Raw genomic sequence first — 12,801 nt, 5'->3', positions numbered from 1 at the left:
CATTGTGCCAGTAAACACTTTTATAAAGAAAGCTGCTGAGTTTTAATTTTGCACTTCATAAATAGACCAGTAGATGGGGCTGTGGGTTAATTATTTTTGAACAGGACTGTGACAGTGTAGTGCAAGTAGACTTCACTAGAGGGCAGGGTGGAGTTGTCTAACAGGATATTGACTGATGACAGAGTATTACAGAAACTCCACATTGTGATTGGATACTGTGTGCAGGCCACAGGATGCAGGTGCATGCACTCATGTCAGCCAGTAAACATGAGCACATCACAGAGGGAGGTCTGAGACATTTTCTTTTCATTGTATTGGCTAATTTCAGATGGCCTCCTATGCATATCTATTCTTATGCTTCCTGCCATGTCCACAGCCTAACATGTGAGAGACATTTATGTATAATTAGATATTAACTTTTATGTATTTCTTTTTTATCTTAATTTTCTTTTACAGTCCAAGACATCTACATTTGAGGGGAGTGTGTTTTTCCCCAACTGTGTTTTTGATGTTTACAATGTATTTGTTATCCTTGCTTTCTGGTTATGCCTTATTTCTTTTTAATAGTTAATAGGTGTTTAAATTTGATAAATACCATGCTTTATTGTAGTAACAGTAGAAACAGAGGGTCTCACTGTTTCCTTGAAAATAAACCAGAAAGGCCTTTGCTGAAAACAAATACAATCTAATTACTACAATTAACCAATTTTTCAGCTTTATTGGGCAAAACCAATGCAAGACAAAACATCATAAAGTACAACAGAGGTACTGTTTTCAAGGATCTGTTGACAAAGCTGAAAAAGGCTTCTCAGCCTTAGAAAAAAAAAAAATCCAGTCTTTGAAGGTCACGAGTTTTTTTTAAGTTCACATCAGGCAGCCAGGTATCATTGTAATCCCACCCACCTTATCGTGACAAGATAAGAAGAATCAGGTCAACTGGGAATTGTGTGCGGTTTGTCAGTCTAGGGCTAAGCGTGTGTTAAATCCCCAAGTTCTATCCCTTTCTGGTTTGCAGTCAACACTGGTCTCATAACATCAACTGACAAGACTGTTTTGAACCCACACACATGGCAGGTTATGCAACTTAAATTCAGTATCAACTGACAGTCATGTTAATGCTAATGGCCGGGTCAAAAGTAAAGCACAAACTTGCGCTACCTTGACATGAACACACACAGTCTTTATGGAATCAATCATTTTTTCTCTGTCATGTTGTGTCATGCCTCCCATGCCTGGGGTGGAGTGGCTCTACACTGGCTGGAGAGGGACAGTGGAGGACTAAGCTATCAATATGAGGTCCCAAATGACACGGACACTGAGATTACATAACTATCTGGAACAGTACGGCGGGAAGGAAAGGTCAGTCAAAGTGATACATGAAACAAGCAAAGCTGTGTAAAAGATCTTGTTAAAGGAAGGACTGAGGGTAGAGATGGGGATTATGACATCACTTTTCTCAGAAAAACACATGGAGACAAACAACAGCAGTAATTTATTCCTTGTTAACTCAGTCAATAGTGCTGTGCAACACTCTAGTCCCATACACAGCCCCGGGGCCACTCATGCTGTGTACTGCTGCAATACTTGTCAATAGTCGGCTCTTAGGTGTTACACACAGCTGAGCACACAATGTTGGAGAGATCAGACCTCAACATGAACTGTTCTCAGATATGGATGTGAATATATGTGGACTGTGTATGCATGTGTGTCAAATAATAATGGTATTAGAGCAACATTTTCCTACTCATATTCCCCAGTAGACACTTTGAAATCTTTTATTAATGAAAGTGACAAGACAAAAATAGAGTCTTCAAGACCTTCAGTGAAAGGCCCCCAGTAGTCCGATGTGTCACTTTAATAAAATCACACCGAAAAGCTTTGACCATAATATGAATAAGACTTATCCCTCGAGAAAGGCTGTCATGCTGATGATTAAGGCAAATTATTAAGGGATGTGTCAAAGTCTCACATTCTTATTGATATAAGTGAATAACCAACAAAACAAGTTTGATAAGTGCACAACCCAAACTATACATGCCTGGTTTGTCATGATACAAGTTCATCCACCAGAGCCTGTTATATGCTAACCTTACGTGTTTGCGGATGTGGTGTGTATCTGTATCTGTATGTGATTCTGTGAGCACCACAGCAGGAATATCTTTTAGGTTGTTTGTTTGTGTGTTTCTTCATTATTCTGGCAGGCCGAGGGCAATTTATCCCAAGGCCATTCAGCCCTGTGGCAGCCGCCTAGGCCTGTGTCGCTAAGCCTGCTGGGATTGAGCCTCACCAGGGGGGATGAAGAGCCTAAAGCCCCTCCAGCTTGCTGCCACAGACAGACCAGCTCTCTGACGAAGCAACCGGGAAACCAGCTCCCGCAGATATGTTGTATAAATAGATCTTCCATATTAAACACACTGAAATGAGAAGGAGAGGGTTACTACAAACTGACAGACCTAACAAACTGCCCCTGCTGACAGATGTGCCGATCGACAAATAATGCATTAAGGCAGACAAACACAGAGGTCAAAAAAACATTTGCAAGCGATCAGCAAATAGCATTTGTTTTTTCTGTATGCATAGTATTTTTATATGCATGCATGCAGGTGTGGGCATTGATTTTTTTTATAATTTTTTGAGCACTGACTGAAATGTTTCTGTAGCATTGAAAAGCTGACATTGTATCGTTAAAGCACCAACATCTGGCGCTGAAAGCTTGATGAAATTCTTAGTCTTGCCTATTATGTTACTTACTTATTTATTCTGTATGAGATATGTTCTGATTTAAACCTATAAGAACAGATTTTTTTTGGCCAAAAACAAGTTGTGAACATGCCACTGACACATCATCACCATTGAAGTTGATATGGCAAACATGTCAGCAAACAGTTGCTTATTTACACATCCTGCATTTATGGGGGAACATTAGAAATCATTTGGAGTCATTTTACCTGCCACCTGAAGCCTTTAAGCTCTATTTTTGTCCCTGCCAATTCCAATATCTGGCTCTTGCAGCTCGATGATGTGTGGTGCTAAGCAAGTAGCCCTGTGCAGTCAGTTTTTAGAGCTTTATCCCTCAAAACATCTGCCTGCCAAGTTGAGGGCCGATCAGCTAACAAACTCTGTAAACTGCAGATTGAGGTGATAATTCTCTGTAGGTTCATCACTTCAAGCCACCTCTTTCACATTGTATAATTGTTTTCACACTGTCACTTGCTATTTCTAGAATGTTTTTAATAAGGGCAAAGGGTCTTTTATCACTGCTTTGTGTTGAAAAAGATTTTGTTTTGGTATTAGGTGTGGAAAAACAGCATCTGTCATTTTTTTTTATCATGCTGATTATGATAATTGGAATGTGGTGTGACTGATGTGGTCTCATGACTTTGGACAGCTCATCTAGTCTGCAAACAGTGGGCCAAAAATGACAAAAATTAATGGATTGTGGCGTGGTAAAGTGGAACTGTTCTATTGCTACAAACTAGATTATAGTTAAGCCAAGCCAAGTGACCCACCTGTGCAACCACAGCGTCTGTAGATCATTAGACTTTACCATGGAAAAGTCACACCCACACATGTCATGCAAGGACAATCCACCCTTCTTGTCTGTGTGGGCCTCTGATTTGAGAGAAATGTCTCAACATACAGTAAAGGCTGACTCACACTATTCCACAAACCATGGCTCATGAGATGAGAAGTGGAGGCTCCATGGATGAAAGAAATAAAAGGGTAGCTACTACAATGTCGACAGACTCAGTTGAAGTAATTCAGAATGACAAGGCTGTTGTTCATTCAGTCACATTCTGAGTAACTGAATCCCAGTTATATTAGACATGTTGGGTTACATATTGTACAAATTGAGGCCTATAACACACTTTAAATGAATGCGATCCTGCACCTCAGTGGTGGTCCTACCTTGCCATTACTTACAAGCTTGCCTGATTGACCTTACATAGTACCTCATCAGGGTCATACAATGCAACACTCTAAATGGGAAAGTGCTTTGTGAGCCAGGAGTGGAAGCATAGCACTGTTGTACTGGATGCCACTGATGGCATATTTTACTCCCAGGCAGATATTGGAGGTGGGATGCATTGCTGCTGTCAGGCAAGGTTAAGCAGGGCAGCTTTGAATCAAAAAACTCCAGGATTAATTGTTTTATCTGATATTTTTTGCCATTTAAGTAGTTAAAAAATGGGGAGTGAATACAGGGCTAAGAGGACACTGACCATTTCGGAGTAATGCATTATACAACAGCAATTAGTAGGTCTGTCCTGACCTCTCAACTCTACACACACACACACACACACACACACACACACACACACACACACACAACTAGCATACATATCCACAGTAACGTCATTTAGAAGGCATGGGTAGGCAATGGGACTTAAGTGCATTAGATTCGAGTAAAATAAACATGATCAGACCCTGCCATCTGCACTGGGATGGCTTGGTTGCCTAGCACTGGGTACTGTTTGGATTGTCTGACGATGTGCTGACGTTGGAGTGTGTGTTAGTGTGTTCATGTGTGTGTGTGTGTGTGTGTGTGTGTGTGTGTGTGTTTTTTATGCCTATGTGTGTATGTAGCAATATGGGCAGATGGCACCATTCAAATGATGATGGATTCATTTTCCAGAAAGTCTTTCAAATAAAGTCAGTCTCGTCTCAGATTTGAATCAGTGTGTCTGTGTGTGATTGTGTGTCTGCAGATATTTAGTATTATATGATTTGTGATAATGACTAAAATGGTCCCTGATTACTTGTTTCTATATCTCACACTCCTCTATTTAGCATCAAAAAATAATGACTTTAATTGTGACAAAAAACTAGATGGAATATTCAACTAAGGAAAATGGAATATAATAGATTACTTTCAAAGATGGTCAATTATAGACATCTGCATCATGAACGGGATCAAAATTTGGTTACTTTTAATTCACCCCCCCCCCCCCCCCCCCCCCCCACCCACCCCCCCCCCTTCTCACACATACACACCCCTCTCATTACCTCTAGTGTGTGGGTGAGAGAGTTATTGAGTCTCAAAATAGAGTCACAGCAATAATAACAGCAATATCCTGGCAACCCTTATCATTGTGCTCTGGCAGTGAGACTGCTAATAGGGTTAATATGAAAGAGATGAATGGGCGTCTTCAGGGCACAACCTGAATTCAAAATACATAAACATTTCCATCACACACTGGGTAATGTGTGTTCTTTGTTTCTCTGCATACGTACATAGGTGTGTGCAATGTGTCAGAAAGAGATTGAGAGAGAGAAACGCAGGCTTTATAAGTGGACCAACTTGGCATTCACCTCAGTGCGCACTCACCATTCCTAATTGGCAGTTATGGAGAAAGCCCAGACAAACGAACACTGCAGAGATGTCATACAGAGGTTATATAGGGCACCACTGGAAAACAGATGTGAAACAAATTGTCATTAAATCGTCTCAGTGTTAAGAGGCACCGGGTTCAGCAGTCAAGAAACAAAAGAGTGCACTCAAAATTTCAGTCTATGAACACACAGAACAAGGATGGGGCATTTTAGTGAAACTGATATTATCTGCTTAAAATCTCAAATTGATTAATCAGGGATAATGAAACTTTTTTTCATTGTGTCAGGGAAGCGCTATTTAGGGAAGTGCATACTTTTCATTCACCATTACCTCCGCCAGGGAGGTTGTGTTTTCACCTGTGTCTGATTGTTGGTTTGTTTTTTTGTCTGTCTGCAGGATCACACAAAAAGTACTGAGCCGTCTTTCACCAAACCACGTGAGGGGATGAGGCATGGACCAGGGAAGAACCCATTCATTTTTGGTGCCGATCCAGTAAAAGGTTAAGTTCCTTAACATTGTGAGATAGAACATTTTTTGACATTTTCGTCAATTTCAGGTAATAGTGTATTGATGTTGATGTACATTAATCAGACATATTAATGGTGTTGGGATCTATGACTTTGCACAATTTGGTGTGGATCCAGATAGCAATCTGGATCTCACAGACGTGTAGGATTGTTTAGCCTTGGTGCCGGTATGCACTCTGCTGACTGCCATTCTAGTTTTAGTTTTGACATCCAGGATTTAAAACTTTTAACTGAAGTTATGTTGTGCTGTGCCTACACATATTGGTTTATTTCTTTTTCATCAGTTACTTTTGTTTAGTTATATTTATTGTATATTCAATCCGAGAGTAAACATAGCAGACATTATGTAAGATAGCTTACACGTAGTTCTCAAAAGCGAGTTGATATGTTGCCCCAGTGACCCTTTTTACCCAGCACATTCCCCAGCTGTTCTGTCACTCAACATTAATGCACATGCACCACAAATACACACAATTTAAATGTGTGCCCACGTGTACGCACCCACAACCCAATGTAGACGATGACCCATAGAGGTAGTGTTTGAGTGGTTTAACCTTTAACTGACTGGCTCTGTCTTAATCATTGTCAGTGAATGTTTTTTCTTGCTGAACTCATTGGACATGAACTTAACCTTTCCATGACTGAGATATAAATGACTCCTCTGAAAAGTGTGCGTCCTGGTATCGTGTATCAGAACTCACACATGGTGTAAGAAAGAGCGAGGCCTAAAAAGAAACAAAGTTTGTTTTGCCTCTGGTTCAGACTGTTACATTGCACTTTTGTGCTATGCTTAATTTGCATATTGCAGTAAATAACCAAATGTTTCAATAGATGATTTCAGCTCTTCTGATAATAACAATGCTTGTAATGGCAAATCACTCAGACAGGTTAGGTAGAACATGTCAGTTATAGAATATACTTATGATGTCAATGCTTTGGAAGGATAGGACAAGATAGAGGTGGGAAATCACTGTTTTCAGATTAAAAAGCCAAACACTGAAAGCCGGGGCCTGTGTCTTAGCCTGCACACTCTCCAGAGATTAAAAACTTAAAAACCACACAATGCCGGGCAGTGGATGCAGCTGATGAGTAACTCCTGACTTTTAGTTTAGTTTTGTTAACTTAGTAGGCCTACCTGTCCCCTCCACCCATCTGGCCTCCTGACTGTTCGCCAGGACACAGTAAATTATGTGTGATTAAACAGAAAGGTGGTAAATAGAGCAGAAATACAAACACTGCAACCTGCTCATTTGTCCTGTGAAAGCTGTCGGACCTTCGTGAAAAACAAAGTAAGCCACACACCCCTCCATTATGGCCAGTCACTCCTACACTGCATGCCTGTGTGGATGGAGTGAGAAGAAAAGAGAAAGAAGTTTGGCTATGAGGGAAAGCCAGAGGAGAAGAGAGACGTGACAGGCCCCATGTACTTGGAAGACCTTAAGAAGCTCCTGCTTTGGCCATTGAGTCACTGGTGAGGAAACCATGACAGAAACACATGCATTTACACTAAATCCAAAGCAGACTTGAAGGCCTGTTCCTTGTGTAAATGCACATACACATGCGTTCCTGTATTTTTTATTAGCACAATGAGAACAACAATGACAATGACTTTACCAGCTGATGAATATGAAGCCCTGTGGATAGTATCTCAAACCTCTAGTTCCCTGCTGAGCGTCATATAATTCACGTAAACAAGAGACAAAAAGAAAGAAAGGAAGAAAGAGCAGGTGAGTAACAGGGAGAGAAAGACAGGAAGAAATAGAGAGAGAAGGAGTTTGTCTGGAAAACACAACCAATGGATGTAAGGGCAGAGGTATCTGTGCTCGTCCCTGTTTCCATAGCGACCCGAATGTGCTGTCGGTGCAGTGACGCCAGTTGGGAGCATTGCGCTGCGGCCGTGCTGACATGAGCCACACGTGCCAATGCCCAGCTGACAGCACTGAGCATACGCCAGTGTCTATTCATAGCACTTAAGTGACGCCCAGGAGGGACACAGGAAGCCCGGAGTGTGGACCAAGGAGGACAGGCACCCGAAACTGGCCGGGTGCTGGCCCAGGACTGGATGGCACCCCTTGATGGAGGTGGATGGATGCATGGAGAGACTAAGGGATTAACTCATGGTAGGTGTTATGTCATCCTCTCTCTGATCTCTGTCCACACTGACACCTGGCCCCTCAGTCATCACCAAGAATTACACAAATCCCTGCGTTTTTTGAGGTCGTTAAACATATGCACATACACAAAGTGTGTATATGTGCATGGACAACATAACCACAAACAGGAAAAGTAATATGCTAACCTAATGGGGTCATGATGGGGTCAAATAGCAAATTTGAAGCACAAATTCAGCTTTATTTGGCCGCAACGGACAGGCCAGATACAACGACGAAGACATGCCACAATTCATGCCACATAAGAACATGGTACAGAAACAAACTCAGTCCTAAATGCACTGTACTAATCTAGGCGGTACATAAACTGGTGAGGAGGGTATTGTAGAGTTTTGGGGGAGGGTTTTTTTCTGCCTAATTCTGGAGTATCAGATTAGAGACCTATGTTTGAATAATATTTTGGGCTCCAGTGACCCACCACTTCCTTGCCCAGCAGATTCCTGGGGTGAGAGATGGTTGAACTCTCACTGTCTCTGAATCACAGTCATTAAAAGTAGAACTGTTTTGTTAACTGTTAGATGGCAAAAAGAATTCTACAGTTAACAGTACCTGCTGATATCCCCTGGAATCTTTCTTCTTACATGCACACGTATTCTAAATAAAGACATTCGATTTGAGACAGTAATCTCTGCATCTGCCTAAACCTGAGTCAGACACTGTGGCTGAAACCAGTTGGAAAAAAATTCATAAAATATTTGTTTACAAGTCAATTCAGTCACTCTGCCACAAAGTCACGCTGCAAAGATCTTTCTGCATGTGCAGGGCTGCTTATGATGCCAATTCACCTTCACACCACACTGTCCAGAATGTGGTACAGTTGGCAAGAGGGATGGAAACACCAAGTCAGTGACCCCTTTGTGAGCAATTGTTCAAGCTCAATTGGTACTTCTGTAACACTGCTTTGTCTGAGAGATCAGGCAGAAGAATGGCAGAGGCTCTGAGGCAAAGAGAGGCCCATTGTGGTCAGTCTGCGTCCAAAGTTAGATTTCATTGTGGTCGCTCGTTGGCCGGTGTCAAAGGCCATTGTGGCTCCTGAAATGCCACATCGGAGATACAGAGTTGCTGAGTGAAATCGATCTGAGCGGGGACAAAGATCACCTTTTTCTTTGTGTGTGTAGTGAGTTGTGTATTGTTTGTTTGTGTGTGTGTCTGTCTGTCTGTCTGTCTGTGTTCGGGGTGAAATGCATAGGCCAACCGTGTTTGTTTGTGGAAATTTAGCTGATGCAGGCCTCTCACACCCCTGGGATCAGCAGTTTGCCCCCTCAGGAGAAAGACTGACAGAGAGAGAGAGAGAGAGAGAGAGAGGGGCAAACCATGTGGACGCCCCCATTATGCCCCTATTGTGCCCTTATGGCTGCATCAATAGTGCTATAGCAGAGGCCACTGGCAACAGAAAAGTGCTGTACAAGACACTTTGATATAAAGGTTCAGCACGACTGTGTATGTCACTGAAGAAGAGAGGGAACAACGAGGTCAACAAAAACAGACAGGTGAACAGACTAAACACACAGACAGCCACATGACCTTCATTGTAACACGCTGTATGTCAGCAGAACTGAGGACACACTGTATGTAGAATAGAAATTAGGCATTTTTTTTTTTTAGCATTCACAGTAGTAGTTCATCCCAACGGTATCTATGTCATGGCTACAGCATGATGTTCCATCACCCATCTGTCCTGGTGTGTGTGTGTGTGTGTGTGTGCATCTTTGTGTATGAATCCCATGCCTACTGGCCAGAGCTTGAGGATGGTTGCCTAGGACTTGCATGCACGCTGAGATAGGAGCAAGCCTGGGCAGGTTGCTTGGTTCCTTTCACAGGACAATGGCTGTTTCAGATGCTTGGCTGAGCAGGAGCCTCAGAGAATCTGTGAGAGACAGAGGGCCTCTCATGGCCCCACAGTTGCCTGACATTTATGCTTTTGCCAAGTTCAAAAATGCGTTGACAGAGAACGCATTTTTCTTTTTCTTTCTTTTTTTTTTTGGTAGAATGCTGATGAAGGCTGGTGCTGAAATGCTTCACTGGCAGCTCTAATAAACTAGTCGACCCTGAAGGCTAAATTAGAGTGCTGTTTTTTTGTTCTTGTTGTGTCTTTTTGTACATTATCATCCTGCCCCTGCTTGTTTCTAAGTGGTAATGTAATACTTTGTAATTTCATTTGATCTCCATAACTGAGTTTGTAAGAGTCGGCAAAATCTGGAAGACACCCACAACTTCTAAGCTTCATCACACGAGCAGCCTGGCTGTTAACAGAAGGTAATAACTCAGGAAGTACCTCCATACAGAGGGACCCAATGGAATCCATACAGAAGGATGCTGTATTGTTGGTATGTTCCCAAATGATGAATCATTACACCAAGTTTAGTCCAAGTAGAGAAGCTGGACTGTTTGTAGGTTGTTGGTTCAGATATATGGACTGACTGGCAAAATCCGCTGGAGAGAGACGTATTAGTACAGCTCTATGTGGTCCCAGTACTGCTGTCATGATACCAGTGAGTAATTTGCTCCAGAGGAGATGCTGTGGTTTTACTGGGCATCCCCTGGGTATCAGTCCTCAACTAAGAATCTATTCAAAACAATTAATGTTTTTAAAATGTTAATATATTAACATGGATGAGACTGGATGCAAGCAGAGCAATCTACATAGCTGTCTAAACATCACAAACAGGACACACACGCCAGATGATTGATTAATAGTTTCTTCCTAGAACAGTTAAGTATCGGTGCAAACAATGGCGGTAGGCAGCATCCTCCCTGTGGGTGGGGACCTAATCAACTACACAATAGTTTATTATTAGACATGAACACCCATCCACACAATTTCAGAATGAACTCGGTGAGTAGCTCGAAGGATAAACACAAAGGTGTAAACACGCTGTCAATTAAATGTGCAATGTACATTGTCCAATGTCAGGCAACTTTCCACAGACAGGCAGGTTCAGACAGGCAGGTGGACATGATGAGAGAGGACCTGACAAGCAGGGACCGACTGAGCAAGGAAGACCTGGTTGGTAAGCACCAGACCTCCTGAAGTGCTCTTGAGCAAGACTGAACATTATATTACCTATGTAAATATGTGTATTGTTACTACAGTGTATGAAGTGACACATTGTACTGTGGATAAAGCAGATGGATTAATCTGACACTTATCAGCTGAGTTTACATTCAGTCATGTTTCAGTCCATAAAACAGCAGAATATAGTTGAAAATGACTGTCAGAGTTTCCTATAGCCTACGGGCATGTCTTTAAATTTCTTCAAACCGTTTGTCCAGCCATCAGTCCCAAACCCAAAGACATTTGGTCTCACATCATGCAAGACTAAGAAGAACAAAAGAAAAAGAAAAAAAAATCAGATATGAGGAAGCTGAAGCACTAAAATATGGCATTTTTGCATAAACAATTAAGTTAAAGGATTAACATGCTATCAAAATATATGAATAGTTTCAGCTCTAATAAACTTACACAGGTTGCCCCATATGATGCAGTTTCCTTTGTTGACTTTGGTACTTTACATTAGGCTACTGCATATAGCCCATAAGCCATAGGTTATACTGTAGGACACTTACTGCCACATTTTTGAACAATAACACATGCTTGCATTACATTACAGTGACCATATCATGCAGTTGTAAAAAAAAAAAAAAAAAAAAGACTATAAATTCCCTATTTGGAATATAACACCCAGAAACATGAGACACAATGAATGTCACAGGCAATCTCTCAGTCCCTACAGGAATAGAACGGATGTTTTACTACGTCCTCCTCACCGTGCGCACTGTCCGGTCTGGAGACTGGCACTCTCTACTTTATGAATGGATGGGTGTGGCACTGGTGACTAGCAATGAGGCTGTCGTCACTGCGCTCGTTGATAGGTGCTGGCGTGCTCTCGGTGAAGGCTGGACTGGAGTGAGTGAAACATAACTGGGCTCTGCCACCGCTCTGGAGAGACAACGAGAGAAGGGAAGGGGAGGAGAGGAGAGAGAGTGTGAGAGAGAGAGATAGAGAGAGAGATAGAGAGAGAGACACAGACAGACAGACAGAGAGACGGCGGCGTCAGTCCACTCCCCAGCGAGGACTAAACTTCAGGCGAAAATTTTGGTGAGACAGTGGACGTGGATAAAAGCAAACAGTATTATTAGTATTGTTTTAATTAGGGAGTAAACAAATCAAATGAATAGAAGTCATTAGAGATGAGATTAGATGAGATCGGACGGATGTAGATGAGGATGAAATGCACGCGAACTGATCACAATTCGTGGAAAAATGCGTCTGTATCGAATCAGCATCGCTGTGTTAAAAACAAACAGACAGACAAAAGAAAGTCAAGGCAAGGGTCCCCTCCTCCATGTGCTCCCTCCTTGTAGGTGTGACAGAAACAACAAAGGGACGTGGAAAAAACTCGCATCAGGACCACAGCCGGACAACAGCCCGGACAGATCCCAGAGCACAATAGCGGAGGAGGAGGAGGAAGGGGGCCTGCAAAACAAGAGCGTGTCTGCAGGTTTTGCAATATGCAGCAGTCTTCATGTAATTACATTCCTCCTGGCGTCTCTCGGCTCCAACAGTCGGGAGTGTTTTTCTTCTGTCAGTTCTGGCAGATCTTCACCAAACACGCGCATTTAGAAACGAAGCCGATAATTTGAGGGCGTTCAAATCCAGGCTGAAACGGAAAAAAACAAACAAACAAACAAACAAAAATTTAGTTATGGTTACTAGATGTTGTCATCCAGAGGAATGCCCTGAAGTGATCGCATGTGTTTTGTGCCT

At 42.2% G+C, this 12,801-nt stretch overlaps 1 protein-coding gene across 2 annotated transcripts in view; it reads left to right on the top strand.

The window, feature by feature from the left end:
* Nucleotides 1-12,031: 12,031 nt before the first annotated feature.
* LOC111226638 (rho-related BTB domain-containing protein 2-like) overlaps nucleotides 12,032-12,801 on the top strand; it is a 40,247-nt gene continuing 39,477 nt past the window's right edge. Inside the window, exon 1 of one of the 2 annotated variants that reach the window (XM_022751916.1) lies at nucleotides 12,032-12,132. The gene's annotated coding sequence lies outside the window, so the exon portion shown is untranslated. Of the gene's footprint in view, nucleotides 12,133-12,470; nucleotides 12,562-12,801 lie in introns of those variants that run through there. The other variant, XM_022751924.1, reaches the window with a different exon arrangement.

Source organism: Seriola dumerili, unplaced genomic scaffold, assembly GCF_002260705.1.
Source record: "Seriola dumerili isolate Sdu_G_001 unplaced genomic scaffold, Sdu_1.0 BDQW01000017.1, whole genome shotgun sequence".
NCBI classification, from domain to species: Eukaryota; Metazoa; Chordata; class Actinopteri; order Carangiformes; family Carangidae; genus Seriola; species Seriola dumerili.
The sequence above is the reverse complement of the archived record's forward strand: the minus strand, read 5'-3'. Positions and strand labels throughout refer to the sequence as shown.